Source organism: Pinus tabuliformis, chromosome 7 (genome assembly GCF_031772625.1).
Source record: "Pinus tabuliformis cultivar Carrire ecotype Pingquan chromosome 7, CPIR1, whole genome shotgun sequence".
NCBI classification, from domain to species: Eukaryota; Viridiplantae; Streptophyta; class Pinopsida; order Pinales; family Pinaceae; genus Pinus; species Pinus tabuliformis.
The window spans coordinates 1,200,390,869-1,200,411,634 of NC_142293.1; positions in this window are offsets into that span (position 1 = coordinate 1,200,390,869).

A 20,766-nucleotide genomic window follows, 5' to 3' on the forward strand; every position below is an offset into this window, starting at 1 on the left:
AGATAAATTAGCTACAGTTGGAGACAAGCCAAGTGATGACGAGATATTGCACATAACACTCAATGATTTTTCCATGGAATGACACATGTTCATCCAAGTGGTTTATGGACAAGAGAAACTTTTAGATTGGGATTGCCCATGGATTTATTTCACTCGGGAGAAGTTGAGGTTCAGCTTAGTTCATGGCACCAGTAGCAGTGGCAAGGAAATGAAGGTGAAAGAGGAGCAAGAGAATGTGGCCCTAACAAGAAAGGAAAAGGCAAAGAAGGGTCCCAGTAAGGGACAAGACTCGAAAGGAAAAAAGAAGAAGAAGGACCTATCAAAGGTAAAATGTTTTGGTTGTTTTCAACATGGTCAATATGTCAGCCAATGTTCTAACAAGAAGAACCACAAGAAGGGGCAGTTGACAACAACTTCAACCGACATTAAGGATTTGTCTTCCCTATTGGAATATGAATTTGCTCTTATAGCTTGCCTCATTAGCTCCACATTCACAGGTGTCTAGTATATAGATAGTGGAGTATCAACATATATGACGGGGGTTAGAGACTACTTCTCCAACTATAAGGAGGAGGAGATGGACTTCCAGATACATATGGGAAACAAGATAAAGTGTACTCTAATTGGGAGAGCTACCATAAACATTCACAAGGGTTAAAGCAAAAATGTTGGTTTTATAGATGTGTTGCATGTGTCAGGTTTGGGTATGAACCCAATTTAGGTATCTAAACTACAAGATAAAGGGTATGATGTTTAATTCATGGGGTAGAAGGTGTTCATCAAACACAAGAGTTAGAAGAAGGTAAAATAGATTGGAGTTTGAACCAACAAGCTTTACAGGTTGCAGTTTGATTCTCCAAATGCATTGTTTAGTAACAACAGTAGTAGCGGTAGAGACTTGGGAGAGTCATGACATATGAGGATGAGACACTTACACCATGGGTCACTCAGGTTGCTCAGAGAGACTATAACAAGAGTTCCATAATTGAGCACAAAACATGGTGTCATGTGCAGGGGGTGCCTACTTGGGAAGTTTGCAAAGGCAATGTTCCCAAGAAGTGACAATAGAGCTAGTAGTGTGTGGTAATTAGTGCACTTAGACATTTTCGGCCCGATTTCCACTAGATCTCTCAGAGGTTATGAGTACTTTGTCACCTTCATAGATTACTTATCCAAGAAAACTTGGATCTATTTTCTGAAGACGAAGAATGAAGTCTTTAGTCACTTCCAAGAGTTTAAGGCTCTCGTGGAGAACACGAAAGGAAAAAGGATCAAGGTGCTTTGTACAAACAATGGAGGCGAGTATACAGATAATGACTTCAAGGGGTTATGCTAGAACGATGTCATAAGAAGAGAGTGGACAAATCCATACATTCAACAATAGAATGGGGTAGCAGATCGGAAGAACAAGGCTATTGTTGGGGCAACAAAGGTGATGTTGTATGATGAGGATATGCCCAAGTTCCTATGGGTGAAGGCATGTAGAATTGCAGTGTACATATAAAATAGGGTTCCTCACAGAGTGTTGGGGAAGATAACAACATAGGATGTCTTCATAAGGAAGAAAACAAAGTTCAAGCACTTTAGGATCTTTGGCAACATAACATATTGTCATGTGCTATAAGACAAATGTACCAAAATTGATCAGACTCTAGAGAAGGGATACTTTTTTTGTTACAACGAAACGTCCAAGGTAAATAGGATCTACATTCCTAGTAGCAGGAGGATCATCATGAGACAGGATGTGAAGTTCCAGGAGGAGAAAGCCTTCGAGAAATATTGCAAGTTTCCAGCAGATAATCGGAGTGGGTTAACAAAAGCTCCAAGGGCTAAGCAATAGTTTCAAGGATAGTAGAGCACGAGTACAGTTATTGGTATGAGCACTAGCTCAGGTGTAGGAGATCTTGCAAGTTCACAAAAGATGGAGTAGTAAGGGTAGGATGAGGAGCTCAAAGATCCAACCACTACTAGTGGAAGAAACAATACCTAGGTGCTTCAGACGTTGATATATGCGTAGGAGTTCATAGGAGCTCCTAGATAAAGCACTAGAGAGCACAGACAACCAGATATGTACAAGGAATTGGTGACAGAGGTCATTGACACAGAGCCTTCCAGTTATGATGAGGTTGAACAACATCAAGTGTGGCGGGATCCCATGATGGAGGAGTACAACTCCATCATGATAAATGATGTATGGGGGGTCATGCCTAGACTAGTAGACAAGGTAGTGGTCAACTCCAGATGCATCTATAAGATCAAGTATGATGCATATGGTAGCGTAGAGAAGTATAAAGCAAGGTTTGTGGCCAAGGAGTATGCATAGAAGGAAGGTATAGATTATGAGGAGACCTTCGCACCAGTGGCCAGATATACCTCTATCTAGGTAGTGATCTTATTAACAACACAAATGGGATGACAAATTCACCAGATGGATGTCAAGGCTGCATTCTTGAATGGGGTGATAGAGGACGAGGTGTATGTTGGAAATAATACTGTGAGGGGGGTGAATCAGTATTATTAAGTCAATTATTCCCTTTTTCAAATCCAGATCATATACGTTACTTCAGTTAGTTAAAACCGCATATATACGCAACTACGTATAAGGAAACCCGCGTATACCATGCAAACTTATAATTTACTTTATTTTACAGATGTTGATTATTAATCTGTGTATCTGAATCAAATAAACAGTAACCAGAAACAGTGAAACAAAGCAGAAGACAATCACACACAAGAACACAAGATATAAGGTGGAAACCTAATGTGGGTGAAAACCACCTGCTGCAATTCGTCTCTATCTTCCTTTTAATTAGAAACTTCTTTTTACAATGATTTTTTACTGGTGCAATCCTTTACCAGTACGCAGGCTTCTACCTACAGAGGGCTACAACCCTCTGTCGTTCTCCAACCTCTCCTGGAAGGGAGCTACAACCCCCTTAGCTCTTGCACTAGCCAAGATACTAGTACGTAGGTGCTAGCCTACAGAAGGCTACAACCTTCACTTTCTTCCAGGGACCACATTTCATAAATTTTCAGACTGGATCCATGAACATCAATCAATCATCAAGAATCAAACAATCTCCTTTTCACCAATTAGAACTGAATCAAGTAGACACTTCTCTGACAGATGTACCCAGAGCACAGTAACAGTAACCACACACCAAATTCTGAACCCAGAACATTGCAGCAATAAACAGAAGCAACTAGAACACAACTCAAGAGATGTACGCTACTTCAGTAACCAGAAACCTGCGTGCATACGCTTCTGTGTTTGGACCAACCTGCGTATATGTTGTTTTTACTCACCGAACCAGCGTGTATACGTGCCTTCGCTTCACTGAACCTGCGTACAGATCTATAAAGGATAATTTCAAATATTCAGACCGTAATTAACCCAGATTACAAGATTATAGATCGAGCATGCGCCACATATAACAGATCAAAATCATACAAAGATACTATTATTCAAGCCTTAAGATTATGACCCATTAATAGAACTTATCCTTCTATTTGCGTTAGGGTTCCTACTCCATTCATATCCAGATCTGCACCTTAACCCAATCAATATTTCAGATCTAGCACTTTATCAGATATTCAATAATTCAGATCATGCTTTGCCAAATGATCTCCTTCCTCTTTTATAGTCTTAGGCCTTCCATAATACCACGGTCCAAAACCATAACAAAACAATACCATGGACCCAATACTTGGGATCAACACTCTTGACGAGATACCATGGCCCAAAACCATAGGTTCAATTACCAAGGACTAAATACCATGGACCAAAAGTAAGTTCTCCAACATGTACGCACTTTTCCTTGCATGAAAGTGCGTGTATACACATACGCTCCTTTGTTACGTCTAACCCGCGTGTATACGCGCCTTCATCTAGGTGAACCCGTGTATATATATTTTCCTTCATTCTGAGAGCCTGAACTGAGATCTGTCACCAAAGTGAGTTTCCATCAAGAACAACACCTATGCCATAGCTCCAAACCTGTGCCATAATGCCAACAATCTCCCCCTTTGGACTTGATGGCAACCTCAGGATCCTCAAAGTCATTCTCCCCCTTTGTCATCAAGGGCAAAGGGTGGTGCTCCCCCTGAGTACATTCTGAAATCTCTACTCTGTTGTGCTAACCATGCTCCCACTGACTATAGGCAAAATCTGCAAAAATATGTTCTTCAAGAAGAATCATGACTTATACATCATAAAAGACCTTCCTATCACCAAAAGACTCTATACATACATACATCATCCAACCAAGTGGGGAAACCAAAATAGGTCGTTACATGACCTTGACACCATAAAAGAGATACATGACATAGAGACGAAATATCTAGAGCAAGACTTATGAAAGTCACCAATAACTGATATCAACAGTATCTGTCAATCACTATTCAGATCAGCAACAATGTTTTCCTTATGTTCTCCCTCTGCATTTGTTCCACCTGAAACCAACAACATTTGTGAACTTGAACCAAAAGCTTCTAAGATAATGCCAACAATGCATTATTAGAAGTTTATCTGCTCCCCCTGAACCTGTGCCAGATGGTCTCTGTCAGACCCATATAAGACTATCTTCAACCAGAGCCTGACCCTACTAATATCCATCAAGCCTCCATATACACTATTGTATCTGTATAAACCAGCGTATGTACGCGGATCCTCTTCAGACAACTCGCGTACAACCACTTTTCTCTGAAACAGACAAGTTTCAACAGCAGGATGAAGCATCAGCTACTCCCAGTTTCTGTCTGAGGTATTCAAATGTCTCCCTGGGTAGTGGTTTGGTGAGTGTATCAGCAACTTGTTCCTTAGAGGGAACATATTCCAACTTGACCTTTTGTTCAAGCACTTGTTCCCAGAGGAAATGATATTTGATAGGTATGTGCTTGGTCTTTGAATGCATAACTGGGTTCTTTGAAATGCTGATTGCACTTGTATTATCACATAAGATGGAGATAGGTGGTGTACAATTGATTTGAAAATCCTACAAGGTTTGCATCATCCAAAGGAGTTGAGTGCAACAAGATGCAGCAGCCACATATTCCGCTTCAGCTATAGATAGAGCAATCAAACTTTGTTTCTTGCTGAACCAAGATACTAATCTGGAACCCATAAAGAATGCACCACCACTTGTGCTCTTTCTGTCATCCATGCTTCCAGCCCAATCTGCATCTGTATAAGCATGAAGAGTGAGATATGTATCTTTCGGATACCATAAGCCATAGTTTTGAGTTCCTTGAAGATACTTGAAGATTCTCTTCACTGCCTGAAGATGAGTTTCCTTTGGATTTTCCTAAAATCTTCCAACCATTCCCACTGCATGCATGATGTCTGGTCGGGTACCTGTCAAATAGAGCAGACTTCCAATCATGGATCTATAGGTTGGTTGATGCACTGCTGCTGATTCATCATTTGCACTGAGGTTGCATCCTGTAACCATATGGGTACATACTAGTTTCGAATCTTCCATGCCATATTTCTTCAAGATCTGCTTGAGATACTTGGTTTGAGACAAAAAGATACCGCCTTCATTTTGTTGGATTTGTAGACCAAGAAAATATGTCAGCTCTCCAAGTAATGACATTTCGAATTCTTTCTGCATCACCAAGGCAAAGTTTTGACTCATAGCTTCTTCATTGCTGCCAAAGATAATATCATCTACATACACAACAAGTATTAGCAATTTTTCATTTTCAATTTATAAAGATTGCTATCTGCTAATCCTTTTGAAAAACCTTGTTGATGAAGGTATTTTTCCAAACGGTAGTACCAAGCCCTTGGAGCTTGTTTAAGACCATAGAGAGCCGTTTTTAGTCTGCATACAAGATTTGGATCATTCCCAAGAATGAAACCATCTGGTTGCTCAATTTACACTTCTTCTTCTAAGTCTCCATTCAGAAAGGCTGATTTCACGTCCATTTGAAATACTTTGAACTTCTGAAAGCTAGAGAGAGCAAGGAACATTCTGATGGCCTCAAGTCTAGCAACGGGAGCAAAAGTTTCTTCAAAGTCTATTCCTTCTTGTTGAGCATACCCTTTACAAACAAGTCTAGCCTTGTTTCTAATCACTTCCCCATTTTCATTCAACTTGTTTTTGAAGATCCATTTTGTCCCTATGACATTCTTATCTTTTGGTCTAGGAACCAACTCCCAAGTGTTATTCTTTTCGATCTGCTCAAGTTCTTCATCCATTGCCTTGACCCGGCATTCATCTTTGCATGCCTCTTTTACATTTTGTGGTTCAATGGAGGAGAGCAAAGCCAAATAGCTTGAGGCTTCTGCAATTGTTCTTCTTGTTTGTATACCTGCCTCTTTCTGCCCCAAAATTTGAGATTCTGGATGATTCTTCTCAATGTACGTGGATGGAGTCTTATCTTCTATCCTTATCTATTCTTCTGGTTCCTCTTGAGCTTTCTTCTTCATCATAAGTCTGATTTGATGTTGAAGGATAGTCCTCATCATCTTCGAAATCTTCAGATCTTACCTACCTAAGAGTGTTTTCTTCTTCATCAATTACTACATCAATACTTTCAACAATTTTTCCAAGCCTTTTATTGTAACACTTGTAAGCTTTGCTGTGAGGAGAGTAACCAAGGAGAATGCCTTCATCTGCTCTAGGTTCAAACTTGCCAAGATTCTCATCAGTATTTTTGATATAGCATTTGCTTCCAAAAATTTTGAAATATTTTACCGAAGGAGTCTCACCATACCAGAGCTCATGTGGAGTTTGAGTGTTGTTCACCCGGACATTCGTTTTGTTGAGAATAACAACTGCAGCAAATGCGGCTTCACCCCAGAAGGTTGCGGGAGTTCTAGACTCATCAAGCATAGCACGAGCCATTTGTTGAACCGTTCTGTTCATCCTTTCTACTACTCCATTTTGCTGAGGAGTCCTAGCTATAGAGAATTCCCTTCTTATTCCATGTTCTTCACAAAAATTGAAAAATTCATTCGAGGTAAATTCTCCTCCTCGATCAGACCTAAGGCATTTGATTCTGTGATCTGATTTGTTCTCCACCAAGGCTTTGAATGATTTGAACTTTTCAAAGGCTTCATCTTTGTGCTTCATAAGTCCTATCCAACACATCCTGGAATAGTCATCAATGAATAATATAAAGTATTCTTCTCCTCGAGGTGACCTTTTCCTAGAAGGACCACATACATCAGTATGGACAAGTTCAAGCGGCCTGCTGGCTGATCCTTCCTTCTCAAGGAAGTTAGTTCTGGTTTTCTTACCAAACTGACACGATTTGCATATTGTATTGTCTGGAATTATGATGTCTGGAAGACCACGAACTGCCTAGTATTTGCATGCTTTCCTTATCTATGAGAAACTAAGATGCCCCAATCTTCTGTGCCATAGCCAGTGTTCATCATTCTTGCTTAGATAGCATTGATGTTGTCCTTCTTTGAATATGTATAAATTATTTGGAGTTCTTACGCCTTTGATCACTATTTTTCCTGTATCAAGATCACGAACACTACATCCATTTGATCGAAATATTACCTCAGTTCCTTGATCACACATCTGACTGACACTTAATAGATTATGCTTTAATCCATCAGCATACATGACATTTCCAGCTTTGACCCTTTATTTCAACTGAACAGAACCTTTACCTTTTATGAGAGCAGGGGTGTCATTTCCAAAAGAGACCTTCTTCTCCTTCTCTAAGGCACTATATGACTAAAGTTTTTCTTTATCACCTGTCATATGTTTCGAACATCCACTGTCGATGTACCATTGATTTTCCTGCCCTTCCGCATATAAGGCTATACCACATCTTTCTGGTTATGGTTCTTTTATTCTCCATGATTTGGCACTTGAGGCTTGCTCCTTCTCAGCTTTCCGCCGAAACCTGCTCCTGCATTCAAAATCTTCATGACCGAAATTGTTACAAATATAACATTCTATTTCATTTTCAAGAGCAGAGAAGTTGATGTAGGTGCTTTTCATGATCCCAGTCATACTCCTCTATTTATGAGCTTATCTAGTCATGATTGTCTTATAGGAAACACATTGAGCTGCTTTGTGACCAAAGTTATGACAAGAAAAACATTGGCCATTGAAGAAACTCCTGTGATTATCAAATCTACTAGCCAAATGATTGTAGTTCCTATTGACATCCATTCTTGAGGCAAATTGAGAAGGTTTTACCTGTGGTTGGTTGTAGCTTATGTTTGTCCTTAAAGTAGATTGCCCCTGATTTACCTGGTAGTCTTTGTTCATTCTTGAGGTAAATTGTCCCTGATTTACCTGGTGATTTCCATTGGGTCTTTGTTCACTTCTCCTTGCAGCATCAAGATAACTCTTGGAGGTAGATGGTTTATGCGCTTGAGTCGTTTCTTCATTATATCCCAAACCTGTCTTGATTAGTGGAGAGTGATGCACTTTGATAATCTCATCTAAAGTGTCAGATCCTTTAACAAATCTAAGATTAAGAGCTTTTGTTTTCTCAATCTCTTTTCTCAGTCCCACAATTTCACATTCTAACTTTTCATGATGTTTTTCCTTTTCAGCAAGTTTGAATTGTAGAGTATCTATGATCACATTCTTCTCTTCTAAACAAATTTTGAGTCTAGAAATCTCTTCATAAAGACCTTCTTCATCTATAGCATCCACAAAATCATCATCTTCAAAAGCCATTAACAGTTTATAATTATAGCCTTCTTCATCACTATTTGAAAGTCCATTACTATCTTCATGAGTGTAATAGATTTTCTTATTTACATTCTGTTTCTTGTTCTATCTAACAGGTTCCTTACCTTTGTCAAGCTTATCTTTATGAGGACACTTGGCAGCATAGTGACCGACTCTTCCACAAGCAAAGCATTTGAAAGGTAACTTACCTCTGAATCTTCCAGCACCTTGTTGAAGATTCTTGACAAAATTTGATTCTTCCTCTTCTTCTGACATATGTCCTGACTCATAGTAATCTCCTTTGCCTAAAGCCTTGAATGCAGCTTCTCTCCTGTCTGATGGTCCTCCTTTCCTCATTTCGTAAGCAGTTAGAATTTCATGCAGCATGGTAAGGTTCCGTAGATTCTCCTTTTCTTCTATTGCAGAAACTTTTGATTCAAACTTAGGGGACAAAGATCTTAGAACTTTTTCAACCACAACAGCTTCTTTTATTTCTTCACCCAAATTTTTCATACAATTAACAATCTCATCTACACGAAGGAAATAGTTAGCCACACTTTTATCATTGTGCATTCTTAGATTTTCATACTGAATTCTGAGGGTTTGAAGTTTTGCTCATTTTACCTGTTCATCTCCTTCATAGCTCAGAACAATCTTGTCCCATATTTCTTTTGCGGATTTATACTGCATAACCTTGACGAATTCTGATTGAGATAGACATCCTAATAGAGTATTAACAGCCTTTGCATTTGTTTCATATTGCTTCTTACCAGCCGAATCTGTAGGAGTTGTGGATGGAAAAGTGTACCTTGTATCTATGATATCCCAGACTTCTGTACCAAGAGATTGAAGATAGGTTGTGACTCTAACCTTCCAATAGACGAAGTTGATCCCATCAAAAATTAGTGGCCTGATAGATGCTTCTCTCTCGTAGTTGCTCATGATGATGGATCTTCCTTCAAGCGATCAAGCTTCTTCAGAAGGACCTGCTCTGATGCCAATTGTTGGAAATAATACTGAGAGGGGGGGTGAATCAGTATTATTAAGTCAATTATTCCCTTTTTCAAATCCAGATCATATACGCTACTTCAGTTAGTTAAAACCGCGTATATACGCAACTACGTATAAGGAAACCCGCGTATACCATGCAAACTTATAATTTACTTTATCTTACAGATGTTGATTATTAATCTGTGTATCTGAATCAAATAAACAGTAACCAGAAATAGTGAAACAGAGTAGAAGACAATCACACACAAGAACACAAGATATAAGGTGGAAACCTAATGTGGGTGAAAACCACCTGCTGCAATTTGTCTATATCTTCCTTTTAATTATAAACTTCTTTTTACAATGATTCTGTACTGGTGCAGTCCTTTACCAGTACGCAGGCTTCTACCTGCAGAGGGCTACAACCCTCTCTCGTTCTCCAGCTTCTCCTGGAAGGGAGCTACAACCCCCTTAGCTCTTGCACTAGCCAAGATACTAGTACGTAGGTGCTAGCTTACAGAAGGCTACAACCTTCACTTTCTTCCAGGGACCACGTTTCATAAATTTTTAGACTGGATCCATGAACATCAATCAATCATCAAGAATCAAGCAATCTCCTTTTCACCAATTAGAATTGAATCAAGTAGACACTTCTTTGAGAGTTGTACCCAGAGCACAGTAACAGTAACCACACACCAAATTCTGAACCCAGAACACTGCAGCAATAAACGGAAGCAGCTAGAACACAACTCAAGAGATGTACGCTACTTCAGTAACCAAAAACCTGCGTGCATACACTTCTGTGTTTGGACCAACCTGCGTATACGCTGTTTTTACTCACCGAACCAGCATGTATACGTGCCTTCACTTCACTGAACCTGCGTACAGATCTATAAAGGATAATTTCAAATATTCAGACCGTAATTAACCTAGATTACCATATTATAGATCAAGCATGTGCCACATATAACGGATCAAAATCATACAAAGATACTATTATTCAAGCCTTAAGATTATGACCCATTAATAGAACTTATCCTTCTCTTTACGCTAGGGTTCCTCCTCCATTCAGATCCAGATCTGCACCATAACCCAATCAATATTTCAGATCTAGCACTTTATCAGATATTCAATAATTCAGATCATGCTTTGCCAAATGATCTCCTTCCTCTTTTATAGTCTTAGGCCTTCCACAATACCACGGTCCAAAACCATAACAAAACAATACCATGGACCCAATACTTGGGATCAACACTCTTGACGAGATACCATGGCCCAAAACCATAGGTTCAATTACCAAGGACTAAATACCACGGACCAAAAGTAAGTTCTCCAACATGTACGCGCTTTTCCTTGCATGAAAGTGCGTGTATACGCATACGCGCCTTTGTAACGTCTAACCCACGTGTATACGCGCCTTCGTCTAGGTGAACCTGCGTATATATCTTTTCCTTCATTCTGAGAGCCTGAACTGAGATTTGTCACCAAAGTGAGTTGCCATCAAGGACAACACCTGTGCCATAGCTCCAAACCTGTGCCATAATGCAAACAGTGTATATCAAACATCTAGGGGGTTTTGAGATACTTGAGAGAGAAACACATGTGTGTAGGTTGAAGAGGGCACTATACAGGCTCAAACAAGCTCCTAGAGCATGGTATGGTCAGATAAGCAACTACTTGTAGCATATGGGCTTCATGGAGAGTGGAGAAGATTCCAATCTCTACTATATGATGGTAGGATGTGAGTCACTCATACCATTTTATATGTTTATGATCTCTTCTTAACAGGGTCATAAGAGCTCATAGAGGATTGCAAGAGGGACTCGGAAGCTGAGTTTGATATGAAGGATTTAGAAGTGATGCATTACTTCCTAGGACTGGAGGTATGGCAGACAGATGGGGAGATCTTCCTTGGGAAAGGGAGATACACTATGTATATTCTGAAGAGTTTGAGGATGTAAGACTGTAGACCCATGTCCATGCCTATAATTACCAACTAGAGGAAGACAGATGCATCAAAGGATGTAGATGTGAACCGAACCTGATATAGGCAGCTCATTGGATCTCTTATGTATCTCGTCAACATGAGGCCAGGTATCTATTTCATGGTCTGTTGTCCTTTGTAGACAGTTTTAGGCTAAGGAACTATGCCAAAGCATATAAAGTAAGGTTTTGATTTTGAATGGATGACCAATGCTTTAAACTTTTAAACAAATGAAAATCCTAAGTATTTTTGAGAAAATAGAAGGGTTGATTCTTCATTCTTAACGTACTTAAGCTTTAAATTGATTTAGAAAGCAGAATTTAAGAAGATATATAATTCCTTAAACAATCATATTGAATATCTAATTTGTTATATACAGCATATGTGTATAGAAATTTTCTATAGCCAAATAGTACATGTGCAAGAGATGATAGAAGGAAACAATTAAAAAATTTAGAGGAATTAACTAAGACAAACAATTTCATTTAATTAATCTCTTTTAATAATGATAACTTTTCATGAGCTTTAAGAAAATAAAATGAAAACATAATTGAATAACCAAAAGAACTCATAGAGATAAACAAGCTGCTCAGAATGAATCCAGAATCCTTCTATTAGCTTCAGAAATAGCTTAGAAAATCACAATCATGTCCACTAGTTCATTGCAAGGGTTCAACCCTTTCTTCTTTGAATTACAAAATACTTATAGCGTTCGACTAAAAAATATCTAGACTTGAATTAAAACTTATTACACAATATAATAGCATCCAAAATAATTGGGAGATTAAAAAAATAGTACTGAAAAATAGTAAATCTAAACTAATTTGAACACACTGAACATATTTCGAGGGTTGTTGTTTGATGACTGTAGCTAGAAATCTAGTTTTTTGTTCACTGTCGTTGTTAATATGTTGTTTGCTCCTAAAATTTATCATTCTCTTCTAGTTTATGAGCTCACATAATTTATCCCATCTCTTTTCATCAGGGATAGAAAAAGTTAACAATTTTATCTCTGAAACATCAACTTCAACATATTTTTCAAAAGTAGGCCTAGTTAGAAACAAATGCTTAATTTTGTGTTGAATTAGAAAATCGTAACTTAAACCTTCAATGAAATATTTTCCAGCTATAATTCCTATGATTTTGTGCAAACTTAGTCTTTTCCACTGCTATCTCGTATAACTTGTGTTGATAATCTTCAAGTGGAATAAATTTTCCACCTATACCCTACAAACCTAGGAGTCCTTTCTGATGTAGAGCATTGAATTTTCTGTGAAATTTTTTGATCTAAACCTCTAAATTCTGGCACTTATTCTCAAGCTATAACATCAAATTCCTCTTAGTTAAAACTTTTCTTACCTCCAAGACAGCTTCAGTTCTATCTTCAATCCTGAATTCTTCAAGTTCATCCTTTGTTTTGGAGTTTAAGACTTTAATTATCCTTGTGGCATCTCCTAGTTTGTGGTCCAGGTCTTCTTTTATTTCTACAACTGCTGCTTTTGATCTATGCAATAAATCTTCTTGTTCAAAAATAATTTCAATGGAAGGCCATAACTCAGTCACTGATGCATTAATATCAATCCAGATATTTTATTTGGCCTAAGCAATAATTTGTGCAATCAATGATTCATTCTCATAAATTTCTAATTACTGAGTTAGCTTATAGTTCTTTTGAATATCAGCCAAATATGCATTATCAAGCTTGATTTTCTGTTCTTGAATCTTTTGGAGTTGCATCTTAAGCTTCTCAATTTCTTGATCTTTCAAAGATAAGTCTCCCATGGCCTTTGACAATTGTTCTGTTGAATCAGTAGATTATGTTTCTACTGTGATTTATGTTGTTGTAGATGTCCCTACTATTGAAGTACCTATTGTAGAAGGTGACACTATGGGAATGGCACTTATAATATTGAGTTTTTGCTCTCTTTCTTTCAAGAGTATTTTCATGTCAGCTTCCATCTTCTGAATTTGGACATTTTGTTTGACTATCAACTTGAACATATTTTCTTTTTTCTTTTTCTAGTTGACCTACTTCCTTAGCTTGTGTATGCTCTGTAGTAGGAAGTTTAAGTTGCTTACTCAATGCTTGAATGTCAACATTTTTATTCTTTATCATTTCTTCTGTTGCTTTGACATCACTAGGATCGTATCCTAGTTTGATCACCAAATCTTCAAGTGCTTTGATTCTGGTATCTTTAGCTAAGGATGCCATTCTCTCTATTTTTAGTTGTGCGTGAATATTATTCAAGGAAGCTTGTAGCTTATAGCCTTTCATGGCTGAACTTGTCAATGTAGAATATATCATTTCACCTGCTTGCTTATCAAAGTCAATTTGATCAATTGCATGAATTTTCTTAGTATCAAAAGGAAATATGGATGTTTTATAATCTTCTGTACTTTTAGGGGCTCGAAACTTGGGTTCTAAGAAGGCTAATAGAAATTGTCCATTTTCAGTATCAAGTGTAGAAAAAAGTATATATTGGGTAGTCAAAGACTGTTTCCAAAATTCAGAATAAGTAGAGGCCTTTTGATGCTTCATTCTTCCTTTTTATTCCTTTATATCTAGCAAAAATATTTTGTTGCATTTGAGAGACAAATGACACAAGAGAATCTGTTGTGATCCCCTCAATTTGTGGAAAGGAAGTAGTAGGAAATCCTGACAACACTACTATAGCCTACTCCTATGAATTCTTTCCTTCTGAGGAATATTCTTTAGTGTTTGTTTTCTTTCTCCTTTTGAAGACTGTGAAAGTTGTAGTTTGAGTTTCTGAGTCCATAAGAGACAAACTTTCTCTTAATCTTTTGGTTTTTTTTCTTAGGAAACTAGCGTTTGTGAAGCTATTTGACTAACAAATTGTTCCTCAGCTTCTTGTAATGTATTTTCCTACCATTCTTCTTGATTTTAATATTGTTCTATCTTTGGCCTGGATGTATGTGTATAAGGTGTTGGTTTCTGCTCAACTCTCAACCTTGAAATAATTCCCAAGGGATCATAAGGCCAAGTAAAACTCAACTTGAATTTCATATGCTTTAACAAATTATCTGCCTCCTTCGTTGTTTCTCTAGTATTAATAATGAAAGGGCCAATCTATGCCTTCAACTTGAATTGTGCTTTCTGCTTCCTGGATACAAAATGAAAATCATCCATATTCATCATTTTCCTTATGTATTCTAAGGAAAAGATCCTTATTGGCACAAACAATGGCAACCTGCAGGGCAGAGTTCACAACCATATACTCTAATCTCTATATAATTATAGTAAAGGAACCAATCTCCAACTTTAGCTTGCTTAGTAAGGTGCATAATTCTTCTGATTTCATGTGAAATCCTTAGTATTACATCACTGCTGAGAAGACGTAAGGACATATGAAAAAATTGGTTTACAAAGTCACTAAAGGAGTACTCTTATGTATTCTTCCTTAACAAATAAGTCCAAAGAATAACATATTGAGGTTTTCCTTGTGAATATAACTTCTGCAATTGGAATTTAAACATTTCTTCTTGATTAAATAAAAGCAAATATATAAGAATCGATTGATGTTTGAATGAACCTTCAGCATAAAACTTTATAAATTGATCATGAATAATATCTGACAGAAACTGACTGTAATTAAAAATCAATGAAGGCTTATTACCCACATAGAAAATTGACAAAAATCCCAATATCACTTCATCTACCCACTAATCAGTAGGATAACCTAACAAACAGGCGCCCATGGAAATAACCTGCCTTGACATTTCTGGAAAAATTGTAGTGGAATAGAGCAGATTATGTTAGGTCCCTATAATACTAGTGATTACCCCATTACTATTATAGTTATACCCCTTATTTATATTGTTGTGCCCCTATTACCCCCATATTGTTATTTCTGTGCCCCATAGAATCCCTCTATTGTTATTTTTGTGGCTTTATATTATTATTGTTAGGTCGGCTGGATTATATTGTGACTCCTTAGACTCCTATATATAGAAAGGAGGTTTTGTCATTTGTATCATCCAAGAATTGTTCATTTATGTAATGTAAAGGAGGTTGCCCCCTCGAAGAGGCTGAATTCTAAGGCGTGGATCTCTCTTTTCTATCTTTTTGTGAGCTGGTTTCATGTGAAATCCTTAGTATTACATCACTGCTGAGAAGACGTAAGGACATATGCAAAAATTGGTTTACAAAGTCACTAAAGGAGTACTCTTATGTATTCTTCCTTAACAAATAAGTCCAAAGAATAACATATTGAGGCTCTCCTTGTGAATATAACTTCTGCAATTGGAATTTAAACATTTCTTATTGATTAAATAAAAGCAAATATATAAGAATTGATTGATGTTTGAATGAACCTTCAGCATAAAACTTTATAAATTGATCATGAATAATATCTGACAGAAACTGACTGTAATTAAAAATCAATGAAGGCTTATTACCCACAGAGAAAATTGACAAAAATCCCAATATCACTTCATCTTCCCACTAATCAGTAGGATAACCTAACAAACAGGCGACCATGGAAATAACCTGCCTTGACATTTCTGGAAAAATTGCAGTGGAATAGAGCAGATTAGTTCTAGACAATTCATAATTTTCCGGTAGGAATGAATAAAAAATACAAGCTCGTTGGGGAAACATAAGTTTCTGATAGATCTCCATGAGGGAATCAGTAGAAAAGGGGTGCAGAGGAGCTTGGAAATGGATTTGTAGTGCTTGGCATATGGATTCAAGTGTAATGGCAAATAAAACTTCATTGTTTTGGGAAATTACAACCCTCTGACTAGGAAGATATATGAGATGGCACCAGGTGACAAATTCTAGGAAGGGATGAGTTTAGGGAAAGACAAATTGGGGCAACAAAGACTCCTAGATATTAAATTCATCACTAAATCTTGGAATTTCTAGTTTGTCCAATTGTGGAGTTCATACAGATTGAACTCGCACTAGGTCTCTGAGATTTTATATTGGGTATCGACCAGAGGGAGCTCATCCAGAGGGTAATGTAGAGCTTTCTCCAACTAATTTAGATTTTCCTTTGTGAGAAGACATTTTAAACAACAAATTACCAATTAGGGTGGCGAATTACCAAGCTATTTATGATCATTGTGATAGGAAGATGGTTGTGCAATTGTGAAATTTTGGGCCGCACTTATGCTACTGAAAGGAGAAATGGTGAAAAAGGAGTATGTAGGGTAATGATATTTTTAAAAGGAATAGATTTAAATGGATGGAGATTATAACCATTTTGGCACGTCTAATTAATAAAAATAGACGTTGGTGGGAAGGATTTAATTATTTAATAGCCACTTAGCTGTTAGGTGGGAGCGAATAGCAGAAAGATAAGTGGCATCATATAAGTGGGAGTGGGAATGAAGGCGGGAAGGAAAATTCGTTTGCGAAAGGGCGGGGTAGGCGGTTAATGGTAATAGAGTGGGGGTCCCGAACTTCATGTGGGGCTGCCACGTATGGTTGGGCGGTATTGGCAAGTCAACTTTTCGGACCCCCCCCCCCTTCGTTAACCTTCAAAAGTGCAGGGGAGTCTCAAACCTATCCTCCACCGTTGATCTGAGCAAGACAATCTCGTCCATTGCCAATCGAACATTATTGCTAATAGACAAAATTGTAATATCATTTATTTACAAATAAAATAACCCTTGTAAAACGATAACGAATAAAAATAAAATGATGCGGCATTTTGACTTGCACGCTGACTTTGGGATATTTTCATTTATTTTATTTTTTCATATATATATATATATATATATATTATCCCTTTTTCTTTATTTTATTTTGATTTTTTATTTTTTTATTTTTTCTCATTTTTCTTTTCATTTTTTTTAATTCTCTTTTGTATTTTTATTTTTTTTAATATAAAGGGAAAAGTAGAAAACAAACTAGGGTAAAAATAAGTTACGACATTGACTCACTCTGAGGGTTGCTTCCTCCTATGGGATGCTCTAAAGCTTACAGATCCATGTGCCTGCTCCTAGGGATATGGAGTCTTTGCTGTGAAAAACACACTTTGATGCTGAAATTTAAGGAAAACTGAAAATTTACAATGAACATGGTTGCAAGCATTTAATACTAAATATAGTGTTTGAGGTATTGCCCATTGATTGACAATTAAGAATATTGTCCTTCAAGGTTGCACAGAATGAAAGTATTATTGCCCTTTACTTTTGCAATACTGAAAGGTCCCAACCACAAATTATCAAACTTTCCATTCTTTCCTCTTTCCTCTCTTCTAGCATCCCATCTTCGAACTAGATAACCTTGTCTAAAATCTTTTTCTTTAACCTTCCTGTTGTTACACAGTATTTTTTCACGCCTCCTGCACTTCCCTATGACATACCCCGAAGTGCCGGAAACATGACCATTATATAGTACACTCATCCATGTATACAACTCAGATCCCTCCTCTAACTTTGCTTGGAAAATGTCTTGAGATTTCCCTAAAGAAATAGCTCTTAAAACCCTAAAATGAGGGTCATCGTTCTTATGAAGCTCAAAACCGCGATGGTCACCTGTTGCACCGTGTTTGACCTATGATAGCATTGCTTTGTTCCCTATCATACATGTGATGATCCCAAAAAGGATTTTTTTCCAAAGAATATGAGAAGCTTCGTGATCTAGAAGCTTCCAAAGCGGCGAGCTAGAGGTGGTTTCGCATAGATGAGGTCAAATCCCCCTAATTTGACCTCTTGGTCTCATCCCTATGAGCTACCTCCTTAATATGTGGACCTAATCCTATCTTTGGAGGAGTCCTAACTCCCTCTCCCAACCTATAAATTCCTTCTCTCCCATTCCCAAATGGTTCGTCTTTATCCATTTGCACCCCTATGTTGAGCTTGTGCTTAGAGGTTATTCGTTAGACTTGGAGAAGGAGTGTTTGGAGAGTTTCTTCACTTGGATTTGGATTACCACTCAAGGAGAGCCTTTCAACATCAAGGTTATGGTTGTAAGCTTCTCTTTATTCTTTAAATAATATACAACTGTTGGTTCATCTTCCCAAAATATATATGTTCATGTATGTATTAGCTTGTCATTCCTTGATCAGCTAAGTATGTTATTGTTGGATTTGTTGTTGGTTTTGGCATGCTTTGTTGTCTCTTGATTAATTGTGCAGGAACACAAGTGCTGATAGAAGCAGGAACAAGACCATGACACAAGCAGTTCGAGGATCTCAACAAAGGAAATTGGAATAGCATCAGAATGAGGTAGGTCATCTCTCTCATTCTACTTTTCAATTATAGTCTAAGAATATGTCTAGTTAATTGTCACTTCAGTTACTAGACCCACTCATTGGGCTAGAGGGATCATCTATGTCCACAGAGAGGATTAACCTTGTCTACAAAATGGTGACTCCACTAGGGAGCCTCTGACCCTTTCCATCCAATATTTCACCCTAATCTTTTGACTAGTTTGACCAACCGTTGATTTTTCGACTTGTCTGCATCAATTTGGGTTTATACCATCACTGGTTACTGCCTTAGAGTGCTAAGTCTGGATTGTTTCTTGGAATATTTTTAGTTTTTTCCCATATTCCTCGCCCATCATGGGTTTACCCTTAACAATCACGATGGCATCGCGGTTTTTACCTTTACAATCGCGATGATCGTGGTTTTTACCTTTACAGTTGCGATGGAAAAAAAATCTTCATTTTTTGGTCGTGCTAAAATCATCACTACTTTTTCTATACAAAGTAGTGATGCCATCATGGGTTTGCCTATGCAAAGTAGCGATAATCACGGGTTTGGGTATATAAAGTAGTGATGATCCTTGAATGTGAGAATTTTTTAGGTTTCTTCCTAAGAATCCAGTGTGTCTTGGCCCATAAGGTCTTTTCCTATCTTGTATGCTTGGATTTGACAGTGTTTTGATTGATTTCCTTGATTAATTTGCAAAATTTGTCTCATTGGCTTCGAAGTGAAATATGGCTGAGTTCTAGGGTTTCTAGTCAATTGGTCATCACTTGCTTCTTGTTGGTGTCGTTGAGATGCTTGTTTTGTTGATTGATTGAGTATTGTTTTTGTGGAAATCATTGAAAACATCATTTTTCATTTGTTTTATCTTGTATTTCGAAATTTAACGTGAAAATGCATTAGATTAGTTGCATTGAAAAGTTACTTTTTTAGATTCATCATTGAAAATAGATCACATTTTCGATGATTGAAAGCTAAAAACTGTATTAGGTGCATCAAATCATTCAAAATGAAAAGAAAAGCATAATTCATATAAGTGCATCTTTGTAAAGTAAATTCGTTTTGCTTTCGGAAAAGTTGCATTTAGGATAGTGAAAAGTGGAAAACCATTTTTACTTTTGGCATTGCATTTGGAAGACGAAAGTGAAATTTAGTGGAAGGAATTTTGCATGATGCATTTTGTTTGATGCATTATTGATCAAAATTTCTTTCCTTGATTAGTCTAGATTTCATTGAAATGAAATTTTTCTTTTTCTCATATAGTTGCATCTTAGGTGTTCAGGTAACATCGTTAAGGCCTTGAAATTGAAACATAATTACAAGATCAACTTTAAAATCTATCAATTAATCTAACAGCATTTGAAACATTAACGTTCATACGTAGTGGTCTAGGCCAGAGACGTGTTTCGGCGTCTTTAAAACTTAGCAGTCGTCGTTCACTTCGGCATTAGACAATGCTAGCACGAACTTGTGCTCCCTATAGCGTCGAGTATATAAATGGAGACCCTCATAGGTTGCAAACCTTTATCCATAGGAAGTTGAGTCTGCTACCCTGTAAACGTGATACACCGAACACAACATTCGAGGAGATTGCCTGCACGTACGTCAAGTCCTTAGTAAATTTATTTGCTGAGGTGTATATTGTAGTTCATGATTACTTGGTACTCCTTTTGCCTAGAGTATCCTGAGTAGTCATTTCGATCTTTTCTGACTCCTTAAACTTGAAAAGATCATCGAGCACTTGTCCTTTCAAGCTCGCTAAACCAACGAAAGTGACTAGAGTCACCTTTTCGTCCTTTTCTCGACTCTTAAAACATGAAAAGGAAAAGTTTTTGTTTCAAATTCTAAAATTAATTGACCACGGAATAACATCCTTCCTGTGGAAATATTCCTTAGTAGATCTTAGGTTGATACCAATGGAAACATTCCCTGAGTCTACCAGTCAAGGAAACCCTTTTA